Source organism: Mytilus californianus, unplaced genomic scaffold (assembly GCF_021869535.1).
Source record: "Mytilus californianus isolate M0D057914Y unplaced genomic scaffold, xbMytCali1.0.p SCAF_2, whole genome shotgun sequence".
NCBI classification, from domain to species: domain Eukaryota; kingdom Metazoa; phylum Mollusca; class Bivalvia; order Mytilida; family Mytilidae; genus Mytilus; species Mytilus californianus.
Window position 1 is genome coordinate 120,835,565 of NW_026262668.1, and position 19,961 is coordinate 120,855,525.

General features: G+C 32.4%; 2 protein-coding genes and 1 long non-coding RNA gene across 11 annotated transcripts in view; 2 read left to right on the top strand and 1 right to left on the bottom strand.

Moving 5' to 3' along the window:
- The window catches only part of LOC127728681 (serine/threonine-protein kinase 11-interacting protein-like), a 480,863-nt gene that overhangs the window by 363,785 nt on the left and 97,117 nt on the right, over positions 1 to 19,961 (bottom strand). The gene's annotated exons all lie outside the window — the stretch shown is intronic.
- Positions 1 to 19,961, top strand: part of LOC127728695 (uncharacterized) — a 117,721-nt gene that overhangs the window by 81,083 nt on the left and 16,677 nt on the right. Inside the window, exon 1 of one of the 6 annotated variants that reach the window (XM_052236323.1) lies at positions 17,202 to 17,225. The exons of 4 other annotated variants lie outside the window; for them this stretch is intronic. The gene's annotated coding sequence lies outside the window, so the exon portion shown is untranslated. Of the gene's footprint in view, positions 1 to 17,201; positions 17,226 to 19,961 lie in introns of those variants that run through there. One more of the 6 variants, XM_052236326.1, reaches the window with a different exon arrangement.
- Positions 1 to 19,961, top strand: part of LOC127728736 (uncharacterized) — a 133,077-nt gene that overhangs the window by 75,905 nt on the left and 37,211 nt on the right. The window lies entirely within an intron of this gene.

The following is a 19,961-nucleotide window of genomic DNA, read 5'->3' on the forward strand; positions in this document are numbered from 1 at the left end:
AATGATCCCTTATAACTTCTATGTAAATTGAATACATTGGGTCTCTCATTAACACCCAGGTCACTGGCTTTAGACAGAAAAGAGACTCAACATTCATTGTAAGATACCTTTATTATATCTTGAAAACTGTAATACATAAAGAAAAACTTTGAAAGGCAAAATGATCCATAAGATAAGATCTACAATCAAGTTAATATTACCGAAATCGTTGGTCGACTCTTTATAGGAGTTATTGCCCTTAAACGACACGCATTCATTTCACAGATTTACTTTTTCCATTTCATTCCACTGAAATTTCAGTAGGTATAACACTTCTTAACAATGATTTTAGCGAGATACCATAAGTGTTATCCATAAAAAGAAGTACAATTCATTAGGGTCCATGGTATCTCTTTTATAAACCCGGATTTTCCCATATATAACCCATACATTTAAACGAAAGATATCATATGAAAGAAATGGTTGGTATAAACAGACCTGTGATAGAATTATATAAAAGTAATACACTTGCAATCCCTTTCTCGGAATAAAGAAGTGGTTATATATATATAAAGAGAGATTCATGCTGAAACTTTTTGAATGCTGTAAACATATATTTACTTGTGAATAATCCGCCTACTAATTTGTTTGCACTTGTTCCTACACATGTTTATAGTTTCAGTTTTTCCATGTATATTCTCTGTACAATATATAATGAAAATTGATTTTTAGGAGAATTTGTAAAATAACCGGAATAAAGTTTGAGTGACTGTTTTTGTTCTGACTTGGATACTCGACATTGTGGTTTGTAGTTAGATCAATCCTCCATATCCGGACTATTCTTTTCCAGAATGACCGGAATTTGTCATCCATCATGTAAATTTAGAGAAAAATTATGAAAAAAAGAAATAAATGAAATGAAATTAAATACATGTGTACAAAAGAAAGAAAAACGAATATTCCATTCAGGTGACGTGTATATTTTCTGATTTATTCACATACACTTTTTTTTATTTGAGACCAAAAAATATCACATACGAAAGATTGAAAATGATATATACCGTTGTTCTCATTTATTGAGTAAATAAATAACATGTGGTTATATATATAGTGGTTTCTCTACATGTTCATATTTGATATGATGACTAGAAAAAATCTTTTATGTTTTCAACATTTTTCAATTCAAATTATGATAGAACAAAAAGAAAAACACAGCCCTTTAACGCTGAGGGTTTCAAACCACCTCTTAATGGTTTTCCTCCTCTCCCTATTTTTTTTTTTACTTTATTTGAAGCCTTTATGTCTTCATTGTATTTTGTTTACATTAGCTTGTGTTTAAGGAGTGTAGCTTAGGCAGGTTATAGCTTACCTAATTATAATCTATAGCTCTGAAGGTGTTGGCTTTCGTGAACTATTTTTTTCGTTGGCAATTATACTTTAGCATCTCAGTCTACATAAAACTTATATAAAACATCGTCTTGAATGAACGGTCATTAGTTAAAACATACTAAATTGAATAATCTGGCTATGTGTTGACTATAAATGATCGAAAATCACTATTGATCTAAAAAAAAAATCACTAATCCGTGAATTGATATGTATATATATAGATTCTACCACTGCATCGAGTGTGATACGATATTTATCCACTCGAGACAGTTAAATTTTCAAATTTAAAACGCGAGGCTCGCCGAGCGTTTTAAATATTTAAAATTTAACTGTCGAGAGTGGATAAATATCGTATTACACGAGATTTGGTGGTGGAATCTGTTTCTCGAATGATTTTCAAACAATATGCACGCAAACTTATTCCTTCTTTTCGAATGATCTGCAAAAAGATGTGTTCTTTCTATGTGACGTCATCAGGCATGGTCGCCTTTTTTCATGCCGTCACAATAGGAAATTCAGAGGAAAGCAAGATAATTCAACGTCATAATCGGATCTTAACCAATGAAGAACTGAGATCAAACGAACCACACGTTGATTAATTTTTTTTATTCTATGGGTGCAGAAAGTGATAAATTGACGAAGAATTAGAGAAAGTTCTATATACGAACATTTGGCCTGATTTAATTACTTTAAAATAACGAATGGTACTGAATTCAGCTCGTATGATATGTTTTGGGAAAATGCTTATCAATAAAGCTAGAGATCAAACGGTTTGAAAGCCAAATACATTAACCATTGAGAGCATCATAATAGGACCTTAACAGGACAGTCAAGTTCGTCTGAGGAATTTGAGAACGACGGTTTTAGTATATTTGCATGTTTTAACAGAAAATAAACAAAGTGATCCATTTAAATCGTATCACTACCAAAGTTCTGTCTACTTGGCGAATGCCATGGTACCGTTGGGGACCATCAATCCACTAGCTGTGGCACCACACATCGGTAGTAAAATAGACAAATGATACTAATAGTAGTTCTTATTTTCATAAGTCCTTGAATTATCTTCATAAATGAACGAATAAAATGATTGAAATGCAATTATTGCAGTTGTATTATAGTTCAGTCCTGGATATTAATGATCATTTTACACATGGACATTTGGGTATGCTACAAAGTCAATTAAGCAGAGCGAAGCGACAACAGTTGTAACAAAAGGTGTACCAGGTATTCTGTATTCGGAGGATATCTTTCATGTTTATATTCTTTCTTGTTTTTTATTATCTACCATTAAAGGCATCCTCCATGATTTTTGTATACTCTTGATTTAATAGCAGCTAGATCAAACATATAGGGAAGAAGTGATTACGCGCCAAAAAAGCTGTAACACTTGAAATGTTAATGAATGGTAAATTAATCTTCCGTCTTTTATATATGTCAAACTTGAATGACCTTGATATTAGGCCTTCTCAATGGATTACTTCCTGGATTAAAACTGTGCAGTCATCATTTCTTGTTAATGTGCCTTGTACAGAAGCATATATTGTATCTAAAATTTTCTTGTGAGTGAAAACTAATCCTATGTCTAACGCGATATCAAACAATTTCTCCTAAAATTGGGTATTATTTCGGTTTCATAGTCAAAACTAATTCATTAACTAATTTTCTGAAAACGTTTGATGGTATAGTCTAAATTTGTGACATATTTAGTTGACAAAAAAGACACAAACAAGAAAAAACAGAGAGTGAATGGCTTTTTATTTTATCTTCAAACATGCAAATTTCCTATTTTCTCGGTATTGTCAAATATGGGTTACACAGATATAAACCTTTCAACTTTGAATCAATAGCGTTTCATTCTTTAAAGGGAACGTGGAAATTTTAGAAGGTCAACTGAATGTACTTGTCAATATTGACTAGTGTAGATAAATATTTCAGTACACACTATACATACACGTATTTCTGGAATATCCTTGATCAAACACGCTCTCAAACCCCTAACTTTAAGAATCCAAATAACTAAAACGATTGAACAGTTTGATAACAATCATCCAAATGGGATATCATAACACGTTTCAAACCTTTTATCTCAAACGGAATATTGATTTCCTGTGCCAAAAATATTTTGGATTTGGGTGGAAAATTCAGAGCGTAGACACCAACGTTTGGTTAGAAAGTTTTCTTAATACCTGATGAGATTGATCTATCGGACAATTGAGGATCCAAATTTTTTTGGAAAAGTCAATAAAAACGTTATTAATATTGATCTAAACAAATGCCATTTTGAATATGTTTGCTGTAATAAAAAAATTCGTAAGGGTTCCGCGGAACCCAGTGTCTCGCCTACTTTTTGCTGTTAATCACAGGCTCAGCAAAAATGAGGAAAAAAATTAATAAAAATATTCCTCTCTATACTATCTCTTGATTGTAAGTAGCTTCTGTCCAAGTTTGGTAAAAATCCAGGATTGTTTATGAATCTAATAAATGTTTTAAAAACTTAAACTGCAGACTGTATGTAATGTTAACTGGAAGAAAAACTAAGTCCATTTATAAGTAAAATATGGAAAAAATGGAACAAAATTTCCTTCTAGATACTAACTTTTAATCATAAACAAGCTTCTGTCTTAAGTTTGGTACAAATCCAGGATAGTTTAAGAAAGTTGTTAAAATTTTAAAAACTTTAACCACAGAGTGAATGTAATGTTAACTGGCCGAAAACTAAGTCCATTTATAAGTAAAATACGGAAAAAATGGAATTTTTTTTTTACAAAATTTACTTCTGGATACTAGCTTTTAACCATAAACAAGCTTCTGTCCAAGTTTGGTACAAATCCAGGATAATTTAAGAAAGTTGTTAAAATTTTAAAACTTTAACCACAGAGTGAATGTAATGTTAACTGGCAGAAAAACTAAGTCCATTTATAAGTAAAATACGGAAAAAATGGAATTTTTTTTTTACAAAATTTACTTCTGGATACTATCTTATGATCATAAACAAGCTTCTTTCCAAGTTTGGTAGAAATCCAGGATAGTTTAAGAAAGTTATTAAAATTTCAAAAACTTTAACCACAGAGTGAATGTAATGTTTCCTGGCAGAAAAACTAAGTCCATTTATAAGTAAAATACGGAAAAAATGGAATTTTTTTTTTACAAAATTTACTTTTGAATATTATCTTATGATCATAAACAAGCTTCTGTCCAAGTTTGGTAGAAATCCAGGACAGTTAACTTTAACCACAGAGTGAATATTTGTGGACGCCGCCGACGACGACGACGACGAGACGACGCCGACGGAATGTAGGATCGCTATGTCTCGCTTTTTCGACAAAAGTCGAAGGCTCGACAAAAATGATTGTTTTAACAGAAAATGTATATCCCCTTCTCACACAGGTTAAATGTAAAAAAAAATAACTAACTGAAGTGATAACTGGCCATTTTTTTAGTATTTCAATGACCCCTGAAAAATTTAAATCGATATTCGGTTACAATTGGGTTTTTTTTTATGTGATAAAATAAGAGGATTTCCGGAAAAGTAAAATGGGTCAATAAAATAACATGCATATATATGTATATTTTATTTAAAGTAAGGCCAATGACCTTCTTTACCAAGTTTTTTTTTCCTTATTCAAAGTTTTTATCGGTCATTTTAAAGTAACCAACATTTGGGACCAATATACAACCAAGACATTGCAACGAGATAACTGATTCACAAAACAATCGAAAAGATACAGGGTAGATGTAACTAAGCCACACTAAATCATTGTAAACTTACATTCATACTTTCATACGAAGATCGTGTATAATATATAATATCGTGTTGTCACTTTGAAGGAGGAATGAAGAATAATTTTACATATTATATATTTTATCTTTTCAGTGCTAAACATATTCACGGGTGTCATTCGGTATATAGAAGGAAATGATCGTGAAAGAATAACTACACTGCGGTGGTCAAGCATTGCGATGGGATCGTGAAAGATCTGGTATCGGATCGTGAATGCAATTAAGTGTTATATTACTTCAAAATCTGTGAAATTTCTGCTGTATTTTCCAAAGGTGGAACAAATCAGAAAAAAAATTATGTCTGTCAAAATGATTTAACTTACTTATTAATAACTATGCACTAAATTAAAGAAAAAATGCAGTCAGTACTTTTTAAGAAAACATAAAAGGCGACCCACAATCTTATAAGAAACATTACGAAAAAATCACGTTTGTGTCTATAATGGTCACATTCCAATATATTATGATATCCCTTTCTGCACCCATTGTATAAAAAAAAATTTAATCAACGTGTGGTTCGTTTGATCTCAGTTCTTCATTGGTTAAAATCCGATTATGACGTCGAATGTTCTTGCTTTCCTCTGAATTTCCTATTGTGAAGGCATGAAAAAAGGCGACCATGCCTGATGACGTCACATAGAAAGAACACATCTTTTTGCAGATCATTCGGAAAGAAGGAATACATTTGCCTGCGTATTGTTTGAAAATCATTAGAGAAACAGATTCCACCACCAAATCTCGTGTAATACGATATTTATCCACTCTCGACAGTTAAATTTTAAACATTTAAAACGCTCGGCGAGCCTCGCGTTTTAAATTTGAAAATTTAACTGTCTCGAGTGGATAAATATCGCATCACACTCGATGCAGTGGTAGAATCTATATATATATATATAAACATGGGTAAATATATATTCTCGAGTTCTTGAAACTCATGCGTACCATTTTGAGAGTTGTGCGAACCATTTTTTAAAGTCGTGAGCACGAGCTTGAAAGTCGTGCGCACTATTTTGAAAGTGGTGCGCGCAAATTTGAAAGTCATGCGCACAAGTTTGAAAGTCGCTCGTGCGCACGAGCTGAAAAGTTGCGCGCACCAGTTCTTGAAAGTCGTGCACACCAGTTTTGAAAGTCATGAGCACGAGTTTGATAGTCGTGCGTACAATTTTGAAAGTCTTCCGCGCCAGTTTGAAAGTCATGCGCACCAGTTTGAAAGTCAGGTGCACAAGTTTGAAAATCGTGCGCACGATTTTTCAAACTGGTGCACACCATATTTAATCTCTGCGGAAAACGAAAATATTTATATTTACATGACACTCAAGGGGCTCCGTAATTACGCTAAATACTATACTGACTGTATTCTCATTTTGGCTGCTGGATCCCAGAAATAGCCACGTTAACCAATTATGTCTGTGTGGGTTTTTACCCAATTTGAGTGACAATATTACGGAACATTAAACAACTGTCATACAAGTGGGCGTATTAGCTAGCTATAAATTAAAACCAGATTTAAACTACCATTTTCTTAGGAAAATGGCTGTGCCAAGTCAGGAATATGGCAGTTGTTATCCTGCGGTTTTTTTAAACTAAGTTTTTTCCAATTTTTACAAACATCAACAAGGATCTTCGTTTTACAGACAAAAATTAATGGAATTCAGATGAGACAATCTTAACTTTTCAAACGACATAAAACTTATGCAGGACGGACAGACGGACTTATATTGTTAGAAGAAAACTAGTCGGTGTGATATTATCAAATAATCAGATCCAATGGCGTTGAACCATCATATCCCTATTCACAAACAAAAGTGAAGCGGAATAAGTCATGCAAATCGAATCTTTTGATATACCAATTACAAATATAGATTATCATTTGTTTAAAGAAAGATTTGATCGTTTTCGTGGATTTTTTCAGTAACGAATAAGCAACAACAGATCTTTCACGATCCTTTTCACGATCATCAAAATGCGGTACCCGATCTTTCACGATCCGAAATATCAAATTTTTACAAATATTACCGTTTTTACAAAGTTTCTGATTAAACTAAATCAAAATAACTTTAAGAACTATATTAAACAGAAAATTCAATGATATTTTTTAAGAGAAAAGCAGTTTATGCATTTAAAATTTGAAAAAATATGTTTTTTTACATTTTTATTTCTCTGAAATTTCGAAGAGCAATCTGCCTATTGTAGTTTTGTAAAAACTGTTTACTTTTCAACCTTAATTTTTTCGGAAACTGATCAGAATGTTGAACCATTTTGACATACAGTTTTATTTTTCCAATATTTGTCATAATAATTGATTAATTTAGATTATTTACTAACGTTGCATGTGTATTCTCGATAAGATTTCTTTCACGATCCTATACCAGATCTTTCACGATCCAATCGCAATACTTGACCACCGTTACTTATTCTTTCACGATCATTTTTCTCGGAGTCGATATACCGAATGACAGCCGTGATATTGTATAGGAGGAAAAGGGTCACATTGTTCAATTTCAGTCGAAACTTGTACTCGTTCTGATCGAACCCAATACTGCAGGAACTATTTATTGGATTTTTATAAATTTGCTTTAGTCCTTAAAATGCATGAAATATTTGTCACTGGGCGTTAAGAAAAACATCAATATATTAATCAAACTGTATAAAATGCAACTTTTTGCATCTAAAATGTTGAAAACAGTTTTGCGACGATGGTCACTCCAAAGCCTCAAATGGTTTGCCTCATTAGAAATTAGGATCAAGATACGTCACTGGGTTGGTTATGCATAAAAAGTTTTCTGTTAAAATTATAAAGGCTCGCGGAAAACATGTTTTGACACAGAATACTAAAACTTTTCTATAGTACTGTGTTCCAAGGCAAAGACACAAGTAAGGGTATTTCCTGTAAATCGACTTTCATAAGATATTGTCCAATTATTACTGAAATACAAACACTACATTCCATTACTGATTAAAATGAAGCTCTCGTACTTTCGTTGTTTCCAGAAAATCAAATGAGAGGTCAATCAGTTCAGTTGTTTATTCGTTAAATTTCTCAATATCGTGAAGCCACTTCGTCGAAAACTGGGGCTGTATCAAAGCCCGACGTACTTGATATTTTGATATCTTATTGTGCATTAAACTGCTAAAATATTGGAATTAGAACGGAATTTCCTTGTGTATTTATAGGTTTGAAGGATGTTCCGATTCGGTAAAAACATATTATAGATAGATAAATATAGAAATGTACGTTTTGTTGGAACATAGTATTTAGATACGTTTACTGACTACAAGGAGGTGAGGCGAACATATTTATTCGTAACGAAACTGTGCTAGGGCAACTAAAACAAGGGAGCATCATTTTGGAGATCATAAAATTTTCAGCTGGGTATTTGTCCCTATGATAAATTATTTGGCCAATGAAATATTTTGCGTGTATCGTAGCAGTTATAAGTTTCAGTAATTGACAGTTTTTTTTCATATAGTACCAAGAAGATCAATGTTGAATGTACGTATTAAAACTTAAAGTGGTTGTACAATATGAAAATACACAGTTTTCCGTTTTTAAGAGCAAAAGTTCAGTTATTAGATTAAATAAAATGTATTATAGGGTTACTATAAGTGCTCCATGCTAATTTTGAGATTTTTATTTATAATTTGCCATCTAAATTTTTAACAAAATATCTTACATTCAAGTTTCAAATCTATGGGATATCAACTTTTTTCAATTATTAGTTATAAGTTGTTGTTTTTTTAAATATTTGTATTGGGTGCCGTTTCTCGCAACTGTTTAATCTGACATGCTTAATTTGACATTTCGTTTTTCGTATTTGGCAGTTGAATTCATCTGATTGTCTTTTTATATCCATATTATTTAGTTGGGTTCAAAGTTTAAATCTTTTACCAAGAACTAGTAGAGGAACTTATTATTACTTCCTAAAAACTCAAAGGTGTAAGTATGTCATATGAATTCAACCTACATCACCAATCAAAACTCATAAAAGGTCAGTTTGGCATACATATGCTTTTATCATAACTCCATTCTAAAGTATGTATTTTTCAACAATGTAGGTACATTTGATTTATTAAACATACTTTTAGAAATTATTTAACTGGTTATCCGTTGTCATTATTAAATATGATTAAGACTATCAGTTAATAGTTGGGCATGGCTTGTATGAGCTTTTTATTAAATCTTAATTTTATAATTAAAATTAATATAATTAAAACTGTAAATATCTATTTTATATTACATTGATAAAACGTTCAATATTTTTCAGTAATTTTGTTTTTATTCTAACTGCTTTAACTACACACAGGTCTTTTGCAACAGCGCGTATATTTTATGAAACTCAGGACATTACTTCCATCTTAATCTAATTATAAACTACAGTAAGAGGTCAAAAGTGTTTCACACCTCGAAAATTACGATATCCATATTTGTAAAAAAAATGTCCTTACATAATTTCTTGTCAGATTTGTATGACTTTTTCTTATAATTAGATGCAGAAATATCCGCAGTCTTTTTTAAACAGTTTTGAAATAATTTTTTGAATTATATAAAGAAATTACTGTTAACAGACAAATCTCAGTGAACTTCTGCTAGAAAAAATATATGTAGAGAGTTATACAGCATATAGGATGGGTAGGAAATTTCAATATTTGTATTTAAACATTGATTTCTTAGTATTGACAAGTCATAAAAAATATTTCAGAATAACTATAAAAATAAAATCGCTAATATTTACGAGTTTACCAGTAAAAATTTCTTTGAAATCAGAAATCCGATTTTGACAATTAAAAAAAATGTTTTATATGAAATATATAGAGTAATTTTCGAGTTAAACTTTGCTTTTGACCTCAAGTTTCGAACGGTATATAAACTAAATATTTCCAACACACTTAGTAGATTCTAAATGTCTCAATTAGAATGTCCTATTCAAAACATATGTAAATCAAATAACTTTGAAAACAGTTACCATGGTTACTATATGATCCAAATTAAACGGTCATCCAAGTTCATATTTATGCTTATTAAAACTTTGTCACTTCCTCTGGCATAATTGCACGAGGAAGGTTTTAACGGTCTAGTTCTAGTTTTGCCCTTTTGGGGATTTTTGCTCTCAAAAGTTACATGTTTTGGCTTATCAAACTCTTTGGTCAATTTCATGCCCGATGAAGGTTATTCCAAATGCACGAGTTGTGCGCATGGAAACTATATCATATGCTTTTGGCTTTTTTTTCTTCTTCACACGGTTAGGTGTCAGACCACCAATTCAAAAGTCCTATCTATTCAACCAAATTTAGCAATTTTCACAGCTTTCTAAATATTTTACCTTAAGTTTAACTCCAAAGAAACCAGGTATTTCCTGAATTGTACATGCATCACCTTTCTACATGCCAATTAGCAACCAATGTTTAAAGTCTTGTAATAAAATACTACCGTTCGGAAGTCAAGTACGAAAATAATCCCTGTTTTCTGAAAATCTTAAATAAGTATACATGTACTATGGAGCGCATTTATCCTCAACTTTTAATGCAAACTCATAGACAAGTAAATTTTGGCTCAAAATGGTCAACATAAATTTCTCTTTCACCACAAGTTTTTCATTTCTGCAAATTTGTTTGTTAGTTTAAGTAAACAATGACACCAAAAGCATTATTTTTAGTCAGAGAAGGCCGGCTTCTTTTACTTTCGTTCTGAATTGAAGTAGGTGATTTGGTGGTCTGACACCTTTAATCCAGAACACAGTTTTAGCAGATGGGTAACACGCTGAGCTAAATATAGGCAATTGTCTTCAACTTTTTACAACTTTAAACCTATAAGTTATATGTGATGTCATCCTTAATAGATATAAGAAGATTTGTTTGCTTTTTTTCTCTTCTTCCAGGTAAGGAACCGGATTAAAAATTTGAATGTGCTTGGTTCCGCACAAAAACTTTGCGCAGTGTCGTGCAACACCGAAAGTTCTTTCTTGGCTATTTACATTTGAAAACGTTCCGTTCCGTAAGGATGAAAATGAAAGAAAAAAATTACAATTCGACATTTGGCACATAATTTTGCAATTGTAGGAAGATTGTGATCTGTAGAGTATTAAATACCATGGTCAACTATGATATAAGGAACTGCGTAAAACCTCATATGATAATTTATCTTTTAGAGTAAGGTTGCTATCTCACCGACGTTTATTGAATACTCTTTATTTTAGTTATATTATGGTCGTAAAGAAATGAAAATTCAAGTGTGCCGTTATAATCTAAATTATATTCCATGTCTGGAAGATGAATTACAAAAATCTTCCACATTTACTAAGAAAACATTTTCCCTTCCATAATAAAACGACTCTGATGGAGTTCTGAGAATGTTGATAATTTACATTACTTGAAATTTAGATATCCTTGTCGATATGTAATTTTGAAGAAGGTCAGGTTACATAACTTATTATCTGTTGTGTCCTTATCGTTGTCTTTTTTTCTTTCAATGGCATTATTTTTTCAAAGAATTTACGTTAACCAACAAGATACGTTGAGTTTGGCACGTTTACCTTAACTACAAATTAATCTAAATGAATGAATAGCCACATGTGTAATTAACCGTGTTGCATTCTTTATGTTCCTAAGCCATAGCCTGTAATCTAGCAGTTGTCGTTGGTTGCTAAGTGTTTCTCGGTTATTGTTTTAGTGCAAAAGTATAACAAAAATACCGAACTCCAAGGCAAATTCAAAAAGGGAAACTCCATAAAAACTGACAAAATCAAACGCTATCAATCAACGGAAAAAGTAAAAAACCACTGCCATATTCCTGACATGGTACAGGCATTTTCCGAGAAAAATATGGTGGGTTAAACATGGTTTAACCAGGCCTTTAGTTTCCTCTTTTGAATTGTTTCACATTTTGCTCATTATTGAAGGTCGTATATGTTGACTTGTAGTTGTTCCTTCACAAATCCTTGTCATTTGGTCTTTGTGGGTAGTTGTCTATTTGGCATTACATGTTCTCGTAACTGAACTTCGGCAGTTACTGTTATACATCGACCGGAGTGGGAATTTGAATGGGTCGACCGATGTGGGAATTTGAATGGGTCGACCGGAGTGGGAATTTGAATGGGACGACCGGAGTGGGAATTTGAATGGGTCGACCGGAGTGGGAATTTGAATGGGACGACCGTAGTGGAAATTTGAATGGATCGACCGGAGTGGGAATTTGCTACTGGAGTGTCAGGGTATATTGTATAAGAACAGAAATTTTTCAGTGCAACAGGTCACGTACGGACCTCTCAAAGAGTTGTTGCTATTGTTCTTTGATGTGCATAGAGCATTGCACTTTCCCTACACGAGGCGTCGGATTAAACCTTCCCATTTCGACCAAACGAGACAGCGTATTTTACATCCGGCACAGTCAAACGGAACCAAATCTATACCCCGAAGTACGCGTCAGGATATGTGCATTTTTTTTTTGGTTGAAAAGTAATTCGAAGGCCTACACTATGAATATCTTCAAATGCTTTGACCTGCTATAATTTTAGGAGTGACAAATTTTTAATAAATAATTCAAGTTTTGCATAAAATAGTTTGAACTTATAGGAAAATGGGGTGTATGGATACAAGGTGGTGTGGGGGTTAATCAATAATCAATAATACAAAAAGTTGAAAGCATAAGTTTAAACATTGTATCGTTTGTGTTTATTGTGGTCGTCCTTCAGAAAAATCCCCAACTTGGTAAACTATAATCTTTCTGTTATGTCCGGGTATAATGTAAGTCACATTTTCTAGTCATTTCTATATAAAAGCATGGAGGTGTTAAGACTTTTTTAATTGATGAAAGACAACAAAAACCGTACAGATCTGTAATCGGTGAGCTATAAATATAAACTATTATAAACGTGTACTCCTACACAAATAGTGAAGCTAATAATAGGAATGAACTTCCAGGAATGTACATTTTGTAAATTCGTTTAATTTCATTTTTTTCAATTCTTTTTAAAATTGGATATAGGCAGTTTTATTGTACCAAGTGTTTAACCAAAATGTCAATTAATCCAATGTGCAAAAACTTAAAAACTACACAGAATGTAAGTGCTTTAAGTGTTTAGGTGAAGTTTCCATTGAAGTATGCACCAAAATGTTTGAAAACAATTGATTGGTGTGGTGCATTTTCTTATCATTTTACTGATATTACCATCAAAATTCAATTGTTATAAGTAAAGTAAATACTAAGATGTTTTGTCTGTAAACTTATTTTATGTGTACAATTTCCAGTTCACCAAATTATATAATTCTGCTGCAGCTTAGGTTGCAATGTGAGCCAAAATTTGTTCCTGTGAAAAAAGTTCCAGTGGAACTAATTTCACAGGAAATATGTTCTGGGAGAACTTTTTTCACAGACAATTTCTATATAATTTGTTCCATCTCTATAAAATAAGTTCCTCACTTTACCTGATGAAATAAGTTCTGGGTTGTGAAATTTGTTCCTTACCTAGTGAAATGTTAGTTCCGGGTTTGTGAGATTTGTTCCTTACCTGGTGAAATAAGTTCTGGGTTTGTGAGATTTGTTCCTCACCTGGTGAAATAAGTTCCTTGTCTGTGAAATATGTTCCACTGGTTAAACAAGTTTTCTTATATACTGAGCACTTGTCATCAGTGAGTTTAAAGTTATCATTCAAGTATAGTATAAAAACGTATTATATTGATAATGTAATAAATAAAAAGTGTAAACATCCAATTTGGATCCTGTGAAGTAAAGCAAATGTTTAATAACATACTCATTAAAAAATACCAAAATGACACTTATGAGCCAGAAAAGAGTAGAATAAGAATAATCATTCAGAAAAAAAGTATAGTTAAAGATGAAAATTTGTACTAATTTGAAAAGGACAAAGTGACTGATAAATTATATTAAAAAATTATATTAAAAGACATAAAGAATCAAAAGACACACACTTTTGAAACTGTGCCATGACCTTATAGCTAAGTACATGTATGCCGACTAGAACACTCATGACAGATTAACAGGGAGTGGGAATACCACATAAAACATAAATGCAAATTATGATACATTACTATCGCTTTTATTTCTTATCTTCATCCTACAGTCACAGTCATGCCTTCAATTGCAAATTTACACCATGCAAGCACAGTACAGCATCCAGCTTGCATTATAATTTTTAAGTATAACAAGAAAATTATCTCTGTGCAATATGTTGCAAAGGTACTTATTTTCTTTGAAATATGTTTGAGCAGAACTTATTCATTGATTTCTATGAAATATCTTCGTTCAAAACTAATATCACAGGAACTTATTTCACTTTTTTTTTAAATTTTAATATTGGAACAAAATTCATGGAGCTGTGATTTTTGTTCCGGGACTTATTTATCATTTGGTCAAAAAATTAGTTCCGGAACAAATTTTACAGTGCTTGAACATATTTTCTGTGATATAAATTCCAGTGGAACATATTTCCTATGAAATTTTTTCCGGCGGAACAAATGTCACGCCGGAACAAATTTTTTGTTACAGCAACACCCTCGGGAAAATTGGCCTCAGACGCTTTTGTATTGTCTGGTTTTCGACAGCGTTGAATTCCTAAGTTTGCTTTCCAAACTTTCTGAAAGTGGCTTAGATTAGCATCCTAGATTTAGAGAGAGTGTAGAGTGCGTACTTTTATAAAAAATTTAGGTTATCTTTCTTTTTCCATTTAAGCACGAGTTATTTTATAAATAAGTCGACAATGTAAATAATGTTATTTATTCAGTAATCGAGGGAAACTGGATCAGTAAAATACTCGATAATACTCTCAATTGAGACATTGTAAATTGAGTCAAAGAAGATATGTATAGAGAGAGCACCTAAATGGCACAAAGTTCAAGAGATAGCTAGATCTCAGTTGTTCAATAATATCAATCAAGCTTTAAATCGCACAGAGTCTAGAAAAGTTATGGATAAACTTTACAGAGATTGTATAAAGATCATCTAAAATCGGTCACTAAAGAGATTCCTGACTTGGGACAGGCACACGAACATAATATGGCCGGGCTGTACTATGGTTATTATATAGGACTTTTGATCTCGACTAGTGGAATACAATAGATACATTAAACAACATACACAAAATTATACACAGAAGACTTGATTGAACTTAACACTATAATTATACACAGGAGACTTGGTTGAACATAACAGTACAATTATACACAGAAGACTTGGTTGAACATAACAGTATAATTATACACAGAAGACTTGGTTGAACATAACAGTATAATTATACACAGAAGACTTGATTGAACATAACAGTATAATTATACACAGAACACTTGGTTGAACATAACTGTATAATTATACACAGAAGACTTGATTGAACATAACAGTATAATTATAACGTATTATCATTTATGTTTAACGGATTTCTAGTTGTTACGATCCTTTACCAAACCAAGTTACTGTAGTCCACTGATTGTTGTTGGTTGCTGTCTGTCATATTTATTTTTTGTTTAATGTTTTAAGCTTAAATTTCAACGTTTGAATTGTTTCCATTTTGTTATTAATTTTTGTTATTAATTCTCGAACTTTTTATAACTTACTGTACGGTAGTGGTTTTGCTCATTGTTGAAGGCCATACGTTGAAATGTAGTTGTTTACATGTTGATGGATACTGGTTGTCTCCTTGCCAAAAATATGACAACGTAGAGAGTTAAGCTTCGGCATGATGATCAGAACGGTACAACATCAAGTAAATTTGTATACCCATCATGGTGTACGTAGAGAGTTTAGCTTCGGCATAATGATCAGAACGGTACAACATCAAGTAAATTGGTATATCCTTCATGGTGTACGTAGAGAGTTAAGGAAGATCTTCTTTGGCTCAATTGGTTAAAGCGCTGCCTTTAGATCCCGACATTGAGGGTTCGAATCCCGCTGGTACCATCCATGGATTTTCACAACAATTGCGCTGCGAGCATCTCTTACTGGTACACACGAGTGTATGTAAGTACCTGGCAGTTTGATATGGTCATTAGGGTTGACCAGATCATAGGATGACCATGATATGTCTAGGTGACATACAAAAGAACTGGCCAGAGGGTTTCCGTGTGAAAGACTCGGGGTTGTACAGTAGTGACATGTGAGCTGATCGGATGGTACGCAGCCCGAAAAAAGAAAAGGGAGAAGAGTGTTGTAGACCTTGAAATATAATGGCAGTCTAACTGGTTGAGTTAGGGAAGATCTTATTTGGCTCAATTGGTTAGAGCCCTTAGATCCCGACATTGAGGGTTCGAATCCCGCTGGTACCATCCATGAATTTTCACAACATATCCATCATGGTGTACGTAGAGAGTTTAGCTTCGGAATAATGAAAGGAACGGTACAACATCAAGTTAATTGTTATATCCATCATGGTGTACGTAGAGAGTTTAACTTCGCCATAATGATCAGAACGGTACAACATCAAGTAATTGTTATACCCATCATGGTGTACGTAGGGAGTTAAGCTTCGGCATAATGATCAGAACGGTACAACACCAAGTAAACTGTTATTCCCATCATTGTGTACGTAGAGAGTTAAGCTTCGGCATAATGATCAGAAAGGTACAACATCAAGTAAATTGTTATACCCATCATGGTGTACGTAGAGAGTTTAGCTTCGGCATAATGATCAGAACGGTACAAAATCAAGTAAATTGTTATACCCATCATGGTGTACGTAGAGAGTTTAGCTTCGGCAAGATGATCAGAACGGTACAACATCAAATAAATTCTTATTCCCATCATGGTGTCTCTTCAGTCTACATTTTTTTATTCATCTATGTTTGTGGTATTTATGATCGTAATAACTTTTTTTCATAGATTTTCCTATTTATAATAGAAAACGATGGTCTACTTTAGCTATACTATAATGGCCTGCAAGTTTAACGCGGTTGTTGCTGAAACAGGTCAATTTTGTGAAATGTGTATTTTTTTTTAAATGATATTATAACCGGCAGCTTTTTACAATAAAAGCGGAAACTTATAAGGAATGATTTTCAAAATCTTCCACTTAAGAAATGTTTGCTATTTCCGTATTTAATAAAATTCGTAAAGGAGAAAGCAAGATATAATGGTAAGTCATGACTAATTTAATCGAAAACATCAGAGTTTAACACTACATAGTCGGAACCGAATACATCAGAGTTTAACACTACATAGATTAGATGTACCGGTCGAAACGAATACACCAGAGTTTAACCCGATTATTACATAGATTAGGTGTACCGGTCTGAATGAGGGACTATGTATTGCGTAATGTTTCTGGGGAGAGTAAAACCCCATAATACGCACTGCTTCGAATGCACGCAAACTGGACACAATTTCTGGCAACTTTGCAAATAATTCGCCCATAGGCGGCCGAATTTATTTCAAGTAATAGATAGAGAGATTGACGGGAGCGAACATTTTAAAATTCCAAGATCAGGATTTATGAATATTTAACCGTTTTTTATAAAAGATGTCGGATTAGTTAGGGGGATACTTCGATCCCCTGGTTGTGTGTTAGTCTCATTCGTTGGCTTCACTTGTAATGTCAACAAAAGAAACGATACAAAATTTTGATGTAGAATTTATCAAAGAATGGGATAAATATGAAATATTTTGAATAATTTAAAGCGAGTGCTTAAGATTAAGATTTAGAAAATCTGAACCTGAAGTCGAAAAATTAGAAAATACCGTGTTATTGAATAATATGCTAAAATTTGTATTGAGGAAAATAACCGATAAAGAAATCGGAACCCAAACTGTGCTTCCAATTTCGAACATGAGAGTTAATTATTAAAAATCTGTGAAGGAATATTTCAAGCTTTAAGTGCAAATATCGTTTTTTAAAACTTGGGTGATTTTTTTAATCAATAAATATGCAAATAAAACATTTCTCATTTTGGCTTAAATTAACGGTTTTGATGAGAAAACAACACCCTGTAAACATAAGACCAGTTTTTTTTTATTTTGATACCGTGTATATCCAATTTCACTACATATGGAAAAAGCATTGCCTTCTAAGGGCTTTTGTTAGAATAGTATATATTTCATATTGCCATATTTGTAGATATTCAACAGTATTGTTGATAATGGTCTGTTGTTAATAGTTTCTATTTATCCATTACAATTTTCAAGATAATAAAAGAATGCATTTAAGGACAATAAACCTACAAGTGGTCTATTAATAGTTTTACCCATACTGGCATTTTTGCAGATATTGAAAAATGCTAATCATTTTTAGTGTTTACAGCTTCTCTCTACCTGTAACAGTTACACCCATGACAACTTTTATATTTATAACATCATAAAAATGATGAAAATTGGTAAAATACCATCTTTTTAGGGCAATAATACATAACAGGAATCGTCTAATAATTTTGGTAGAAATGAAGAGTGTATAGTTATACTAAACCTTGTATGGAAGTTCTTCAGCCACTTTACTTGTCCAATAGTCTTTATAACTGTTTTAAATGGTAGATATAATATGGGAGTCATGTCTTGCTATTCATATCTCCATAATGATGGTTACCAAGATATAAGACATTTTACCACTTTCTTCCATTTTTTATCAAAGGTGGCCATGTTGGATGATGGACCATAATATGGTTAACAAACTAAATTATGACACCGTAGAAATAATCGTTTCAAGTTTATTTAAATTGGATACATTTACCGTCGATGATCGCCAGATAACAAAAGCTTCTACCTGCCTGAGAGGTGAAATATGTAACCTAGGATAAATTAAGTGCAGGTTGAAATTTTGTCAATAGTTCAAATCCTTGAGTTCACCTACAAATCTTTTAATTATTTCAAATGATGATGTGTTTTTTTTATTGGTGTTATTGGGTGGTTTTGTTTGTTTTTTGTTATTCGTTTTTTTGTTTGTTTTTTTTGGGGGCGGTAAAGTTATTAATACAATACAAGTTAAAGGGATGTTTACATGTTTGGTTTCTCCTAATATCATTGAAATCCTAATTAAATTTGATCCAATAATTATGACTTCTTGAAAGGCAATTTAAAAACAATATTTTGAAGCCTTCCTAAGACGCTTAGCAAAAAAATCAAAATAACCTTTTAAGACGTCATAATTATTTGGACTAGATCAAGTTGATGACTTTTTAACATTGAATTTTATGTTTATGTCATGGAAGTGTCAAAGCTGGGACTATTAAACTGTAGGTCAAAGTCAATTTTAACATTGTAACTATGAATGAGGGTCTGGGTGGGGTCCATTTCTGTATTCTTTAATTTCTTAGACCAATTTTCTGTATTCTTTAATTTCTTAGACCAATTTTCTCTCTTCTTTATACTTTTTGCCCATTATTCTCTATTCTTTATATTTTAGCACCTCATTATTGATCATTATTCTCTATTCTTTATTTTTTGGCCCATTTTTCTATATTCTTTATATTTATTGCCCATTATTCTCTATTCTGTAACCCGCCCCCATCCACACCCTCAAGAATTATATTCATAAAAACTTTTTAAAAATATGGTAAGTTAGTAGTAAAGTATTATTTGCAGTACAGTCCCAAGTATACAAATGTGCGAATTTCGATTTTCTCTTGCTCAAGCTAGAGAATTATTTTTGCTCCTTACAGAACCTGGGTATATCAGTTACACGCTCTTTACGTAATGTTTGCATCGGCAGGGATAAAGTTCGTCTCGACATTTGAGAGTTGTTTCCCTTAGGAAAATGTTCTACAAGTCGATGGAAAAATAACGAGAAATAACGTTTCTATACCGTAGTAGCAGTTCAGTATTTTTTGAGGGAATTGTGTTGCTGAGGAATTTCTTATTTTTATTTCCCGCATAACTGCATTAT